The 17,363-nt window shown below is 38.3% G+C and overlaps 1 long non-coding RNA gene across 1 annotated transcript; it reads left to right on the top strand.

Moving 5' to 3' along the window:
* Positions 1 to 4,022: 4,022 nt before the first annotated feature.
* On the top strand, positions 4,023 to 12,211 carry LOC114905964. The gene is made up of 2 exons (XR_003796344.1): positions 4,023 to 4,375; positions 11,250 to 12,211. It is a non-coding gene; the product is annotated as an uncharacterized LOC114905964 (long non-coding RNA).
* The last annotated feature ends 5,152 nt before the right edge of the window (positions 12,212 to 17,363 follow it).

Raw genomic sequence — 17,363 nt, 5'->3', positions numbered from 1 at the left:
AGGAAAAATTTCTAACCACAAGAAAATCCCATATATAGATGATGTCAGTTAAAATTTATAGCCAAAAACCCCTGTCCAGAAGCACGGAAACACATACACATGCACACAAATACAATGGATATAGAAGAAAGGACAGAATGCGATAGATTGAAATATCAATTGAGTTTATGTCAGTGAGAGTATCCTCTTTCTTGTTTTATAATTGATTTATCATTTCTTTGCCAGATGCATGTATTATCATTAGAATTTGACCAAGAATAAAGGAAATGTATGAGTATCCATTTATCCAATGCTGAGTGAAGAAACAATGACAAAAAGCTCCACCTACAGTATAACCAGGATACAATTGAAGAAAATAAATAATGATGTGTTCATCTGTGGTTGAAAGTTTGTGTGTTTCAAGCACTGTGTGAGCAAATAGGGGAGTTTATTGATGAGCAGTAGACTATATTTGTTTAGTTAAATAATATCAGCTCTTATGAATGAATGGTTGTACATCTTGTTTACAACATTCGAACACATGTACCCATTAAGCTGTCCATAGTGGTTCCCTTGGGATAGGTTGATTTGGGATGAAGTATTTCCATATGTCTTTCAGAGATGTGGGTATTCTGCAAGAGTCTTCACAATGTTTGTACTATACTGTAATTCAATAGCAAATCCAGAACAAATATGTGCAGAAAAAATTATTGGTGACAACTTGCTCTGTTGACCTCAGGAGGCCTAAGGAATATGAACATACACAACAGGAGGATTGAAGAGACAACCATATTTTATAAGTCCTTGTCTGTTTGAGGTGGCATTGCTTGTGACTTGCTTGCACTTCTTTATAAATTGGCTGTTGTAGCTGGACTTATTGTTAAGAAGCATGTCTAATTTTGAGAAATTCCAATCGTAAGCGGCTACTCTTTAAAAAATAACCAGTATTTCAAAGAATATTTAATGAAGTTTGGAAAGTACTCTAGCCTCAGTAAATGCAGAAAACATATTTGAACACCAGAGGTCTGAAGGAGTTTTAATTTAATTTTTAGAAGTTATTAGTATATTGTGTAAGAGGTGAGAATGACATTTTAAAAGTCTTTATTCTTGTTGGGATGGAACTTCCATTACTTTTGGCCTTATGACTTCTCAAAATTTGAACAGTTTGCCTATAGCAGGTATTTCTTTTGTAAATCTCTTGGATGATAAGGCTCTTCCTACAGGAGAATAAAGAAATTCCAAGTTCTCCAAATATGTATGTGTATATGAGAATATGGAAATTGTATAAGATGATGATTTTGTCAGAACTACCTTCAGTATGCATCCAATTATGTTCAAAGAGAAATAAACATACATATTTCTACATCATATATAACCATCTATATGTCTACACATGTGTAAAAATGATATATCATATATTTTAATCATAGTGATTATTACAATAAGAATGCAATTAAACTTCACCTCTGTGTCCATATATGCATGTGTGGAGTTTGTGTATGTATATGTATGTATATATCTATATCTATACACATACATACACACAAATATCTATTGATATTTATCTTCATACACAATAATAAGTTTATATTAAAATGGATTTATTGGGACTTCCCTGGCAGTCCACTGGTTGGGGCTCTGCACTTCCACTGCAGGGGGTACGGGTTAGATCCCTGGTCGGGGAACTAGGATCCCACATGTCGCGTGGTGTGGCCAAAAAAAAGAAATGGGATTCATTCATGTGTCATCATTTGGATCATCTTTTCACTTCTGTTTCCTGGGCAGTTTGTCATGTCATTGTCATAAAAAATTTGCAAGACTTAATTTTTAATAAGTAAATAAATAAACATTGATGAAATATTATTGATGACTATAAAAAAAAATGAATGCTTTACCTTGACTCTTTGATAGAATACACACCTGGATCACAATATGAGAGTGATGTAGACACAGACTTTATTTATACAGTAATGTAATCTGTTCTTATATTTTCTAATAATAAAATGTTAAGATTAAATTTTAGATAAAAAATATAGGTTAAATTTTTGAGAAGGGGGAAAACCCTATATTTTCTGAGGCATACATGTATAGTTGTCATTCAATGTTAGTTTTAAGACTACATATATATCATGTTGGCATAATAAAGACTAGAAAACGTAGATCTTCAAGTAATGATGGCTGAGGGGTGACATCATAGGCATTAAATTTCGGTTAAATAAGTGTCTTATGAACTGAACATTTCTCTTTTTTTAAAATAAATTTATTTATTTATTTTTGGCTGCACTGCGTCTTCGTGGCTGTGTGTGGGCTTTCTCTAGTTGCGGCGAGAGGGGGCTACTCTTCGTTGCAGTGCGCGAGCTTCTCATTGTGGTGGCTTCTCTTGTTGTGGAGCATGGGCTCTAGGTGCGCAGGCTTCAGTAATTGTGGCATGCAGGCTCAGTAGTTGTGGCGCACAGGCTTAGTTGCTCTGTGACATGTGGGATCTTCCCGGACCAGGGCTCCCCTGCATTGACAGGTGGATTCTTAACAACTGCGCCACCAGGGAAGTCCCTGAACTGAACATTTCTTCATTAGGATCCTAATATTTTTGGCGAATGTAGTGATCAAGAAGCTCTCTGCCAATGTTTTATTTACTAAAAATCAGGCCTTGCAAATTTTTCATGAAAATATAATCCAAACCATGACGTACAAATAAATCTCATTTTAATGTAAACTTGTTTTGTATGAAGCTAAATATACATGTATGTATGTGTATATTGAAATGAGTGCATGAGTGTATGGAAAAAGTTTGTATGGGCATGTTAAAAACATAATCCAAATGTTTTTATCAAAGGTACTAACAAGTACTGTTTATGACAATGCTTTACTCTTGACCAGCACGCATTTATTTTCTGAATCCTTTGCAAGCACCATGTCGTATTTACGTATGAGAAAATGCTATATGACTGATCCCTAAGATATAATCAGTGAAACACACACACACATTAAAATTGTAGGAAGCCACTGAAGGCCCTATGATGATGTAGGAATGTGCCTGTGTTCCAACGTTAAATGATGAAACCATGAGGCCAAACCATGTCTGTCCCCTCTGACTGGAATTTGTACATATTTGAGTATGTGTATCATTTCACATGGGCACTGTATAATATGAAGTCTTGAGAACTATCTAACACTTATCTTAGGCTTCCAGACAAATAGCTGCCTCTCCCTAAATACACCCAAGGACTAGTGCCAGGCCAGTAAATGGAGGAGGACTGCCAGGGAACCTGGGAAATGAGCCAGGTCAAGAACCACAAGTACTAGTGCCTAGATTTGCTCTTCTCCAAGCCCTTAGGTGCAAACATTTTCTTTTCCCCCTTAGGCCTGGATCCCGGAGGTTTGCCTCTTGATATCCCAAGACAGTTTGGTAACAAAACACTTGAGATATAATGCTGAGTGAAGAAAAAGTAGAACTGCAAAGACTAGGTAAGTGGAAATTGAGTTCTTGAACCGAAAAGTTGCCTGAGGAGAGAGTAGGTTTAGGCCTCAGTTTGATTGCAGATGTAAACCAAAAGCAAAATCACAGTAGCGTGAGCTTGTTTCTTCAAACTGGGCAAGAAGCAAGGCAGCCATATTTCTTCCCGCCTGTGTCTCTTGGTAACAGTTTTTTCACACCCGACGGGCGGGAGAAGAGGGCATGGGGGCAGTGTTAGGTAGAATTTCTGAAGCAATACTGCCATCGTGAGGAAGTCACTGGAAGAAGTCCCAAGGTTTCCCCTCTGAAAGGACTTTTACTTTGGAAAGGTCCCTTCTAGACGGTGAGGAGGCTGAAGGGCCGGACCCCCAGCCAGAGCTTGATGTCTGCTCCAGAAGCCAACCAGGAGCTAAGGTGGGGTTCAGGTGTAGGGGCTGGCCTTTGGGGAGGCAGAACAGCCATCAGCTGCCAGGAAGTCCAGGCACAGGAAGTCGTGGGGTGGGGTCTTTGTATTCTGCCGGGGTGGGCGGGACCAGAGGAAGCGCTAACAAAATACTAAGCCTGTGGGTAGTTTTCTTTCTCCCTGCCCCTCAGAGCACGTGGTGTTCCCTTGCTCTGGGACCTGGGCCCTTTGTGGTAGCAGAGTCAGAGCACAGAGGACAGGACAATTCCTGGGGGCTTATAGCAGGACGAAGTGTGTTGCCGGAGGTCTCAGGTGCACCCAAATTGGAGCTGAGAGAGCCTGAAGAAAAGTGGGACCACCCAGCCAAGCCAAGAAGGGTTACCACTTCTGCTCTGAGAGCAGATCTCGCACAAACAGATGGGAAGCAGAAACAAGGGGAGAGGATTGAAGATGAACCCACGATTTAAAAGTCCTTGTCTGCAGGAGGTGGCATTACCTGTGACCTCACTTCACTTCTTCATACATGGCTGTTGTAGCAGGTACACTGTAAAGAAGCATGATTGTTTCTAGAAATGCGAAAACAGGTGGCAAAGATTTAAAACATGTCAGAACTCCAAAGAATATTTAATGATGTTTTAAAAAGCATTCAGGCTGCAAAGTAGGAAAACTTGTTTTAATGCTCAAGGTAGAAGGGAATTTGAACATTGTTTTTTAAAAGTACATATATGTGCAAAGTGAAGAGAGAAAAATGCATGGCAAAGATGTTTTAAAAGTGGTTATTTCTTCTGATTGAGGTACCAATTGTTTTCTACTTTATAATTTCTCAAAACTGAACGCTTTGCCACTAGGTATAACTGTTGTAATTTCTTGAAATAGAAGGGTTTTCTACAGTAAACTATAAAACATTTTCAAGCACTCAGAAATATATATTGATGTGCAAGTATGCAAACGGTATAAGGTAGTGCTGAGGATCGTGTAAAACTACAGCCAGTATGTGTCCAATTATGTTTAGAGAGAAGCAGACGTGTGTATTTGTATATGTGTGTGTAAACATTTATTTATATATATATATGTATATGTTTATACACATACATATATATAAACATTTTAAAAAGCTGCATATTTAAAATGATGGTCAGTGTTATAGTTGAGTATGCTTTTCAACTTGAAATTCTCAGTTGACATTTATATCCATATTTATATTTATATAAAGCAAGGCATTAATGAAAGATTATAGCTGCATGTGAAGGGTGTGAGTGCATCCTCCTTAAACTAAAGTCTTCTTAGGTTACACATCTGGGTGATGGAATTTGAGAGATACCAATTTCAACCTTCAATTATTGAATTCTGTTTTCGTTCTTTACAGGCTTTAAAGAAAATCTTAAGGTAAAAATTGGGTGTAAATTTTGAGTAGTATAAGAAAAGAAACCCTAATGTTCTGGCTCATGAGTATCCAGTGTCTGTTCCAATATTAGTTTTAGAAAAAAAAAATTTGTACCTGTATGTCATCGTATTAATGATCAGGTAAGGCAAATCTCAAAATCAAGATTCCTGAGTCGTGGCATTATTGGTATTTTAGGTCCTGTATATGCATTAAAAAAAGATTAAGTGAGAATCTAATTAATATTATTTAATTAATGGGTCAATCGAGTAGTTCTTTGCAAGTGTTTTATTGTCTAAAATCCAGGTCTTGCAAATGTTTCATGATAATTTCAAACTACCCAGGAATCAGAAGTGAAAATTTGGGATCTAAGACAGCATGCATATATAAATCCAATTTAAGTGTAAATTTGTTGTAGTTTATGACCATAAAATATAGAACTGTGTTGTGTGTGTTGAAAGAATGGAAGTAAATGTGCAAAAGGTTATTAGTGCTTAATACAGACTTTCAGACAACACTTTTACTCTTGATCAGCACATGGTTATTTTCTAAACCCTTTGCAAGCACCATGTGTTAGTTGCTTATGAGAAAATGAGGAAGACTGATCCCTACGAGTTAATTAAGTAGCATACACATAGATAATAATAAAGTCAAAGGAAGCTGTTGAAGGTCATAATCCCATGCATGGGAGCACTGTTGTGTTCCAGTGTTAAATGATGAAACCATGAAACAAAATCCTGTCCCTTCTGGCTGGAATTTATATACGTTTGAGTGTCTGTGTCACTCCAAGTGGAACAGTGTGTGGAATTCAGACTTGAGAGCTATCTGGACCCTCCTCTTAGGGTTCCAGCCAAATAGCTGCCTCCCAGTCAACACAAGGCCTAGTGCCCACTCAGAAAGTGGAGGACTCCCAGGGAACCTGGCAGTGAGATCAGTAAAGAACCACGTGGCCTAGCGCTTAGATTTGTTCTTCTCCAGGCCCTTACGTCCACCATTTTCTTTACTCTTAGCCCTGGATCCCTCAGAATTGCCCATTAAAGCAAATAACAAGGGACAATGTTGGGGATTAAGGCAGAGCGAAGAAGAGAAGACCGGCAAAGGTTTGGTAGAGTAGAAATGAAATTCTTGAAAAGAAAACATGGATGATGAGAGTAGGTGGTTTAGGCCTCAGTTTGATTTATCAGGGAAACTAGCAGCAAAAATATGTCTGTTTGAGCAAATTTCCCCCCCACAGGGCGATAGCGAGGCAGCTTTTTTCCTGCCTCCTTTGTGTCTTGGTGGCTTTTTCAGATTGAATGGGCAGGAGTAGGCCTGGGGTGGGTGGGGGGTGGGCTGGGTTAATTGGCTTTTCCAGAGCAATACTGCCACCTAGAGGAAGTAGTCTGACAAAACCTAAAGCTGTTAGCACTCCTGTGAGGCCTAGAAGTTGAGAAAGGTTTGGTCTTTTGTGAGGTTGAGTGGAGGCTGGCTCTGAGCTGGGCCTCCTTCACTTCAAATCTGAAGCATTTGGGTCTAGATATCCTTGAGGGTGTTCTTGGTTAAGGGCAGCCAAGGAAGATTTGGAGACATTTGAGAAAGCATGCCCCAGTGGTCAAGTATCCTATGAAGATGTAAGGTGGCCTCTGACCTCTTCACCCTACTTCAGCTAAGCAGATAGCAAAGAAAGTCTGTAGCAGATGAACTAAGCTGCCTGATTGTTGTAACAATTTGACTTGGTCATATGCTACACTGTGTACAGACAGTGACCCATATCTGCAGTTAGAATTGAGTGTGACAGAATTCCCTAGACCTGGAATTCTTCGTGCTCAAGAATTTTCAGTTCACACATTTTGGTATGCATTAAGAGACTACATTTGGCCAGGAAGTGGATGGAAGCCTAAAACAACAGCACCTTTCTGAGTCTCAGGAATTCAAGCATGATACCATGACCCAGTAACAGGAGATTGTAACTCTTGCCAACCCTAACTACTGCTTAACCATTGATACTCATCTCAGATCAAAAGCTGTTTCAGAATGAAAAGTCAACAAAAAAAAACCCCACCCAGTAGGAAATGTGGCAAAGGAAAGAACAGGCACTTTCCAGGCAATAAAAGGCCATGCAACACAAAATTCTTACTAGTAGAGATTCTCAAATTCACCAGTACCAAAATAAATTGCAATTCCACCTGTTCTCCTTATAACCCTGAGCAAGCCACTGAAAATAAAGCCATTAATATCACCCAGTTTGTTTAATGATTTGTAGAATTGGACAACCTCCTAACCAGGTGAGAAGCATTGTCAATTGGCTCAACTCTTTGGAGGTCAGTTGGTCAGCATTGGTTAATCTTTCACAGGAGAATACCCTTTGTCCAGAGACTCTGCCTCTCAAGAGTGATCACACAGCCACGCTCCCACAGGAAAGCAGAGAGGTGGAGCCAAGGAGGATCACTGAGTTTTCCTTTATAAGAATGGATAGTGAGGAGGGGCAAAGGGTCCATTTTCTGGGTTCAGCTTCAGCAAGTTCAGCTAGAGCAGGCAGTCTTTGTCAATCTTTGGAAAGACTGAAATCCATTCTCTTGAGCCCTTCTCAGGAGAGATGTCCAAAAATTTGATTCAGGGGAAAAAAGCAAAGCGTTGAAACTTCAGGATCAAACCATCCTAGGTGTCTAATACAAGGAAAATGAAAAGCAAAAATAAAGTCTGTCTTTTTCTACTTATTACATACATGGTTAATTCAAGTCGAACACATAAACACATGTATTTTAAAAAGTGAATAGGCACAAGGGAAGTATCTAGAAAGTGTACAACCAAACAACTGACAGTGTCTAACTTGCTAGAGTGATGTTTCCAATGGCTTGCCTTCAAGTTTTAACTTTCTACTTGTCTGAAGTCTTGAAGTGTTGAAAGCAAGAAAAGCTTGCATTTGAAATTTTTTAAAAAAGAAACGAACGTTATCCCAACATGCAATTAAGAAAAGAGTGTGTTACAAGATCTATTTTTCTTTTAAATATGTGCACAGATCTATGTATATGCAGGATTTAAAGGCCTCACTCTTAATTGTTATACAAACAGAATGGCATTTCTAAATCGTGCTTAACAGAAAATCCTGTTTCTGAAGCATATTTAAAGTCGTATGAAGAGGCGTTTATAAGACCTAAGAAAATGATGATAGAAGGAAGCAACTCAAACTGTAAGGATATTCCACATGTATCATGTAAGTCAAAATCCATACTAGCAAACTATGACAGCCATTACACAGGTGCCCACACATGTATAATTATATAATAAATGTAACATAAAAGCAAAATGCAGTAGATCAAACATCAATGGTGTATCTACTGAGTTCCTGTGACTTAGAGTATCATTTCTTTTTTTTTCTTTTATGAAAACAGATATTACTTTTTAAAACAATTTTTCTTAATTTTTAAAAAAGTTTTTATTGGAGTATAGTTGCTTTACAATGTTGTGTTAGTTTCTACTGTACAGCAAAGTGAATCAACTATACATGTACATATATCCCCTCTTTTTTGGATTTCCTTTCCATTTAGTATCATTTCTTTATTGCTTTATATTTCATCAAATTACTGATTCATTTCCAGATGCATGTTATTCTTATGATTTGATCAATAATAAAGGAATGCTATGAGATTTAACCATGAAAAACTATCATATTGCTCATGAATAGTTAATGCTATTGGCAATTGCCCACTGTCCACTGTTGACTCAAAAATTCAGGGCACCAAACGCCATGTACAGTGTGACCAAGATGGGTTTGAAGAAAAGAAATGGAAATGTTTAGTGTGCGTGTGTGTTTAGCATTGTGCTGAGGAATATAGGGAGTATAATGATGACATGTAGGCTAAATCTATTTAGCTCTTGAGAATAGTTCTATATCACTTTTATTAAATTTAAACCAACATACTCATCAAGCTGCTAATAGTGGTTCCCTTGGGAAAGAAGGATTTGGGATAAAGTGTTTCTATTTGTTCTTCATAGACTATGTATTTCAAGAAGCCAATAATATATTTGTAATTTGAGAACCAATTCAGAACAAATATGTACAGAAGAAATTATTAGCAAAACTTAATTTGGTGGCCATTTGAGACCTAATGTATTTATATCTCTAACTGATCACAGAAAACAAGAGCATTTGAGACACCCATATTTTGGAAATCCTTGTCTGCTTGAATGGGCATTACTTATGCCCTCACTGCACTTTATACATGGCTGAGGTACCTAGTAATTTTGTAAACAGGTATGCTTAATTCTAAGAAATGCAAAAAGATGGGGAGGCACCTTTAGACATATGAAGTATTCCAAGGAATATTTAATGATGTTTGCAAAGAACTCAAACTATAATCAGTGAAGAAAACATATTTGAACACTTGAGGTACAAGGGAACTGGGATTTTAGGCTAAAAAATATATGTGCACAGGAAACATGTAAGAATGTATGGCAGAGATAGTTTAAAAGTTATAAACTTTTGGGGCTTCCCTGGTGGCGCAGTGGTTGAGAGTCCACCTGCCGATGCAGGGGACACGGGTTCGTGCCCCGGTCCGCGTCCGGAGCCTGTGCTCCACAACGGGAGAGGCCACAACAGTGAGAGGCCCGCGTACCATTAAAAAAAAAAAAAAAGTTATAAACTTTTGACTGAGGTGCCATTTATTTTTGGCTTTAAAATGTGAACAGATTGCCAACAGATGTCACTCTTTTAATTGCTTGGAAGAGAGACCTCTTTCTAGAATAAAATGTAAAGAAATTTCAAGCTGGGTAAAATATATACTGACACGAGACCACACAATTTACATACGGTTATGCAGAAGACTTTGTGTAAAACTACACCCAATAGAAATAAAATTATAATTAAGCAGAAACAAATGTGCACATGTATATATATGCATATAACATATACCTCATACATACTGTATATTCAATATATAAGTAGGGCAATAAAAAGCATTTTTAATAAATTATTTATAAAAATGAGGACTTACAAATTTTATATAATAGTCTTAAAATGCCTGGGAATCAGGAGTGAAAATTTCTTATGGAAACCATAATGTACTAACATTCAGTTTTTGTTTTTGTTTTTCCTTATGGTTTATTTATTTTAACATCTTTGTTGGAGTATAATTGCTTTACAGTGGTGTGTTAGTTTCTGCTTTATAACAAAGTGAATCAGCTATACATATACATATATCCCCATATCTCCTCCCTCTTGCGTCTCCCTCCCTCCCACCCTCCCTATCCCATCCCTCTAGGTGGTCACAAAGCACGGAGCTGATCTCCCTGTGCTATGCGGCTGCTTCCCACTAGCTATCTGTTTTACGTTTGGTAGTGTATATATCTCAGTGCCACTCTCTCACTTCGTCCCAGCTTTATTCCTGTCCTGCCCCTAGGTTCTTCAGAACCATTTTTTTTTTAAGATTCCATATATATGTGTTAGCATATGGTATTTGTTTTTTTCTTTCCAACTTACTTCACTCTGTATGACAGACTCTGGGCATATACCCTGAGAAAGCCATAATTCAAAAAGAGTCATGTAACATTCAGTTTTAATATAAATTTATTGTTGTGTTTGAACACAAATATAGAACTCTGTGTATTGAGAGGAGTGGAAAGACATAATCCAAAAGGTTATCAGTGGTCGTAAGCTTTATGGCAGTGCTCTGCTCTTGATCAGCACATGGTTATTTCTGAATCCTTGGCAGGCACATCTTATTAATGAGGAAATGGTTTTAAAACTGATCTCTAATGGACTAGGTTATCTGAGTAACCTCTGATTAGAAGATATATATATATCTTCTATATATACACGCATATATCCTGCCATGTAGGGCATTGTATAGCATTTAATGGTGAGAGCTATGTGGACTCTCTTCTTAGGGCCCCAGTCAAATTGCTGCCAACAACTCAACATACAGAACCTATGTCTTTACCTAGAAAATGTAGGAAAATTACTTGAGAGCCATAGAGATGAGCCAGGCAAGGACACATGGATATGTAGAGATGCCCTCCTGGTTGAATTTTCAGCATTGTATTTTTCTGTTTAGGCCTGGATCCCTGAGACTTACCCACAGAAGCAGACAACTTGATAACTTGGGAAAAGGCTGGAGATATAATGTGCTGAGTGAACAAAAACAGAACTGTGAAGACGAAGCCTAGTGGAAATTGAATTCTTGTGAAGAGAAGACGCCTGATGAGGGTGGGTAGTTTTAGGCCTCAGTTTTCAGATGAAAACCAAAGCAAAAGTACAGCAGTGAGCAGGTTTTCTCAAACTGGGCAAGATACTAAGTAGCCATATTTCCCGGTGACTTGGCCTCTTGGTTACATTTTTTTCTAACAGGATGGGTGGGTGAAGAGGGCTGAGGGGACAGGGAGGAAAATACTTGTTGGCATAGATGGTGCACTACTGCCATCGTGAGGAAATAGTTTAAAATCTACCTACGCCGGCATTGCTTTCTTTACGTGAGGACTTTCAGTTTCGAAAGAGCCATTCAGTGGAAGGGCTTCTTGAGCCCTGGTCCCAAAGTGGGCCTCCCTGTCTTCTCTGAGTTATTATAGGAGTTCTGGCCAAAGTCCTAATGCTGATATGACAAAGGTGAGGTCCAGGTGTAGAAGCTGGCCAGTGGGGCTGCCTGGACTGAGCCATCAGCCTCAAGGAAGTCCCAGCACAGGAAGTTGTGGGGTGAAACTGTCAAGTAGTTAAAAATGGACTTATACACACATAAAAACGCATCAATGCTCAGACTCCTGAAACTGAAGATAAAGAGAAAATTTAGAGGACAGCTGGATACAAAGACAAGATATTCCCTGGAGAGGAACAAATATAAGATTTATAGTAGACTGGACAAGCATTATGCAAGCTATAAGGAAACAGACTGGCATCTTAATGGTACTGAAAACAAAACAAAACAAAATAAAAATAAAATTATCAACCCAGAATTTTATACCATCAAAAATGTCTTTCAAAATAAGGAGAAAAAAAAAAGGAATGTGGTATCAGACAGACACCCGAGATTGACCCAAAGAATCAGAGATCTAGAGAAATAGTTAAAATGAAAGTAAATACAAAAGACATTTTTCCTTATTTCTAATTGTTTTAAAATATATTTGACTATCAGAAAAATAGTAGCAGATTTTATTTTATTTTTATAGTAAATTTTATTTTATTTATTTTTAAAAATTTATTTTATTTATTTTATTTTCGGCTGCATTGGGTCTTCATTGCTGCGCACGGGCTTTCTCTAATTGCGACGAACAGGAGGCTACTCTTCGTTGCAGTGCGCAGCCTTCTCATTGTGGTGGCTTCTCCTGTTGTGGAGCACAGGCTTTAGGTGCGCAGGCTTTAGTAGTTGTGGCTTGCGGGCTCAGTAGTTGTGGCTTGTAGGCTCTAGAGCGCAGGCTCAGTAGTTGTGGCGCACGGGCTTAGTTGCTCTGTGACTTGTGGGATCTTCCCGGACCAGGGCTTGAACCCGTGTCCCCTGCATTGGCAGGCAGATTCTTAACCACTGTGCCACCAGGGAAGCCCAGTAGCATATTTTAGAGGTATAATGACAGCACAAAAGATGGGAAGCAAGACCATATTGTCATAAGGTTCTTACAATATATGAGAAGCGATACATTATTTGAAATTAAACTGGGATTAATTACATATATATTTTTTAAACCTGGGTTAACCACATACAAATTTGAAAAGAAGTATAACTGATGAACTAATAGTGATAAAACTGGAATCATAAAAAATGCTCAGTTGACCCACTAGAATTTCAGGAAAGATGAAAAAAAGAACAAATAGAAGACAACCAGCAAAATGATAGATTTAAATATTTCCATATTAATAATTACATTCAATGTAAATGATCTAAATAATCTATTTAAAAGGCAGAGATTTTCAGATTGTATTAATAAAAGTAAGAACCAAGTATATTCTGGCTATAGGAAATTCACATGAAATATAAAGATATTGATATGTTAAAAATAAAAATGATGGGATAATATATACCAAGCAAACACTAATCAAAAGAAAGCCATAGGGCTTCCCTGGTGGCACAGTGGTTGAGAGTCTGCCTGCCGATGCAGGGGGCACGGGTTCGTGCCCAGGTCTGGGAAGATCCCACATGCCGTGGAGTGGCTGGGCCCGTGAGCCATGGCCGCTGAGCCTGTGTGTCTGGAGCCTGTACTCCACAACGGGAGAGGCCACAACGGTGAGAGGCCCGCATACCACAAAAAAAAAAAAAAAAAAAGAAAGCCATAGTGTCTCTTTTAATCTCTAAAGGGAGCCCTAACGGTGAAAGATATAGACAAAAACATAGAAGAACTGCATTGGAGAAGATCAACTTTAAGGGAGAAGAGAACTTTAAAAAATAATTTTTCTCAATATCTTCAGACAGGCAAGAGATGATATTGCAACTGTGATAGAGAAAAAGGATACAATGAAAAAAATAATGAAAAAGAACACAACAATTAAAAGTAACATAGTAGAAATACAAAACTCATCAAAGAGGTTAGAAAAAGACCATACTTGTAATTTTAAAAATTGAAAAAGGGAAAAAAACTAAGAAAATTAGAGTACATCTGTAAATATGATTTATTATCTGAATAATAGGAGTTCTCAGCAAGTTCACAGAAATGTAAAATATGATATTCCAGGTTGAAAGGGGCTACCAAGTTGCCAGCATAGTGGGTAAAAAAAGACCTACCTGAGTACATATTATGAAATTTCGGAACACCAGTTAACAGGGAAGATCATATAACTAACCTACAAGTATGAAGAATCAGAATGACTTTGAACTTCTAAACATCAACACTGGAAACTAGAATTCAGTGAAACAGTGTCTTCAAAATACTGAAGAAAAATTATTTCCAACTTAGAATTCTATACACAGCCAAACTTTCAATGAAATGTAAGAATAAAGATATCCTTAGATATGCAAGGTCTTAAAAATTTTGCCTTTTTCAAAAAGTTACTTTACCCTATGCTTTAAAAAAAAGTTTTCCAAACAATTAAAAAGGGGAAAATATGGGTTTCATGTAATTGGAGATCCCATAGAGGAGATACGAAAAAAAAATCCCCTGAATGTGGATGAAAGGAATATCAGAACGTTAAGCACCAGAGAGAGGGGAAACCAGGACACATTGAAGGGGGTAAGAGAATTATGAGATAAATTTTGCCAAGTAGATCAAATTGATACAAATAATATGAATGAAATTCTTGAGAGAGATTTTAGATAGCTTGTATACTTCCATAGAGGAATATATATATATATATATATATAATAAATTTATTTCAGTCATTATGCAACAGCAAAGTAGGATTTTAAATAACATCTGTTTTCGTCATCATATATATGAAGTATAGGGATATTTCATAAATAACTATGATAAATTATTGAAACAAATGGAGTTATTTGTTTAATGTCTAGAAAACAAGCCCCAAGAATATATGAAGATTTTGGCAAGATGCTCATTATACAGTATGTGAACAAAGAGTGATATAAAAATAGATACTAAGTATAAATCTATTCTGTGAATAAAAACTTCATATTATATCTGCAAAGGAAAGAAAAGAGCCATAAAATTTTAAAATTCTAGTTATGTATAAAAGTTAGGATTATGAACATTTATTAATTTCTAATTCATAATCTCTTTAGTTTTGAATATTTTAAAGTGGTGTGTATCACCTTAATGTATGTGGGGAAATAAAGCTATTCTCATAGCAAAAAGATTAAGGATATGGGCCCATGTACAATAATTAATGTGTTAAAAATATAGGACAAAATTAGATTCAATATGATCTAACACATAATTTCTAAAAACTCACATGTGCAAACATATTCATATCCACCAAATAAATTCATTTCTGTTGACAGAATTATATAGTTTATGCCAATGTATGTAAAAACAGATTATTAAACAAATACGTATGAAAAATATCATTTAAAATGTACATACAGGGGCCTCCCTGGTGGCGCAATGGTTGAGAGTCCGCCTGCCAATGCAGGGGCCATGGGTTCGATCCCTGGTCTGGGAAGATCCCACATGCCGCGGAGCAACTAGGTCCGTGTGCCACAACTACTGAGCCTGTGCTCTAGGGCCCGCGAGGGTCAACTACTGAGCCCCCGTGCCACAGCTACTGAAGACTGTGTGCCTAGAGCCTGTGCTCTGCAACGAGAAGCCACCACAATGAGAAGCCCACATGCAACGAAGACCCAATACGGCCAAAATTAAACAAATTAAAATAAATAAATTTTTTAAAATGTACATACAATAAAATGTAGTAGTTCCACCTGAAAAGCAGACATTGGAAACGACACAAAAATTCAAAATATAGACAGGAATGCACTGAAATCTTAAGTTCCAATAATATGTCCCCAAGATTCACTAGGAACAGAATAATCTTCTATCTGTTCTAAACTAAAGAAGCAGAAATTAGCTCCTTCCATAGAAGTGAAAGAAACATGGTAAAAATAATATACATTTTAAAATTAAAAAGTAAATAAATATAAGGGTACGTTTGGTGTCGCATGTAGGACGTGCTATTAACCAATAAGAGTTATTATAGACCTTAAGAAAAGAATTCTCAGGAGCTGAGTCAAAAAACAGCCTTCCACCAAACACAAACATATTAATGTGTCCTAGAGAATGGATGGAAACTCCCTGGGAATCTAGGAGGCCCTTGAGGACAGATGACTAGAGGTGACCTCCAGGCCTGGAACTTCCAACATTTTCTTCCATTTAGTCCTGGTATCCTGAGACTTGTCCCTAGAAGTTAACTTGATAATTGGGAAAGTGCTGGAGAACTAATGCTGAGTGAAGAAGAGCTGAACTGTGAAGCCAATATCTGGTGGAAACGTAATGCTTGATGAAAGAAGATGCCTGATGGTGGGAGTGGTTTAGGCTTCAGTTTGATTATAGATGGAAATGGAAAGCAAAATCACAGTAGCGTGAGCAGGTTTCCTCAAACTGGGCAATATGTGAGGCAGTTTTGTTTCCTGGTGCCTTTGCCTTTTGTGTTTTCAGACTAGATGGGCGGGAGAAGAGGGCCTCGGGGCAGGGCCGGTTGACATTTCTGGAGTGCTCCTGCCATCATGAGGAAATCATTTGGTGAAGCCCTAAGCCATCAGTATTTCCTCCCAGGAGACCCAGAAGTTGAAGAATGTTGGACCTGCAGGAGGTTGAGCATCCCCTAGCTTCAAGCGTTGCATCCTTGCCTTCATCTCTGAGGCCTTCCAGGATACGTTGACAAAGGCAAGATATAATTGTAAAAGCTGGCTAGTGAGTGGCCAGGACCGAACAGGCAGCTGCCAGGAAGTACAAGCACAGGAAGTCAGGGTGGAGCCCCTCCCAGTGCAGGCAAGATTATAGGAAGCGATTCACAACCTAATGCAGAGGTTATGATCATTTGCCTCCTCTTCCTGTCCCTTGAGCATGAGGCAGACAGTCTGGGACATAGAACTTCAGGACCAGGACCTTGGCACCATTTGGCAGCAGTGTCAGAGCTCAGAGTGCAGGGAGAAAAATCTCACTGTTTATCATAGAGGATATTTTGAAGAGTGTATTTGGAGCCAAGAGGCAATAATTGATTATTGACAAAGTGTCATTAGCTCTCAGGAGTGTCTTGGAGACATTTGGTAGAGTATGCCTCAACGACCCCAGGTGCCTTGTGAAGGTGAAAGGTGACCGCCGACCTCCTGAAATTATTTCTGCTAAAACAGACCAAGAGAGAAAGCCTGGATCAGATGTGCTGGGGTGCCTGCCTTGGAACAGTACTTTGACTTGGCCACATGGTGGAGTAGAGTAGACAAATGTATGAAGACTGAATTGTAGGCAACACAAGAGGTGGCCTCAGGGACTTCCTTGGTGGCTCAGTGGTTAAGAATCCGCCTGCCAATGCAGGGGACACAGATTCGAGCCCTGGTCCAGCAGGATCCCACATGCCTCAGAGCAACTAAGCCCATGCGCCACAACTACTGAGCTCACGTGCCAAAACTACTGAAGCCCGTGCGCTTAAAGCCTGTGACCCACAGCAAGAGAAGCCACTGCAATGAGAAGCCCGTGCACTGCAACAAAGAGTAGCCCCCGCTCACCGCAACTAGAGAAAGCTCGCGCGCAGCAACGAAGACCCAACGCAGCCAAAAATAAATAAATAAATTTATAAAAAAAAA

Source organism: Monodon monoceros, unplaced genomic scaffold (assembly GCF_005190385.1).
Source record: "Monodon monoceros isolate NGI ecotype Baffin Bay Population unplaced genomic scaffold, NGI_Narwhal_1 Super_Scaffold_22, whole genome shotgun sequence".
NCBI lineage: Eukaryota > Metazoa > Chordata > Mammalia > Artiodactyla > Monodontidae > Monodon > Monodon monoceros.
Note: the sequence above shows the minus strand (reverse complement) of the source record. Positions and strands in the feature narration are given on the sequence as shown.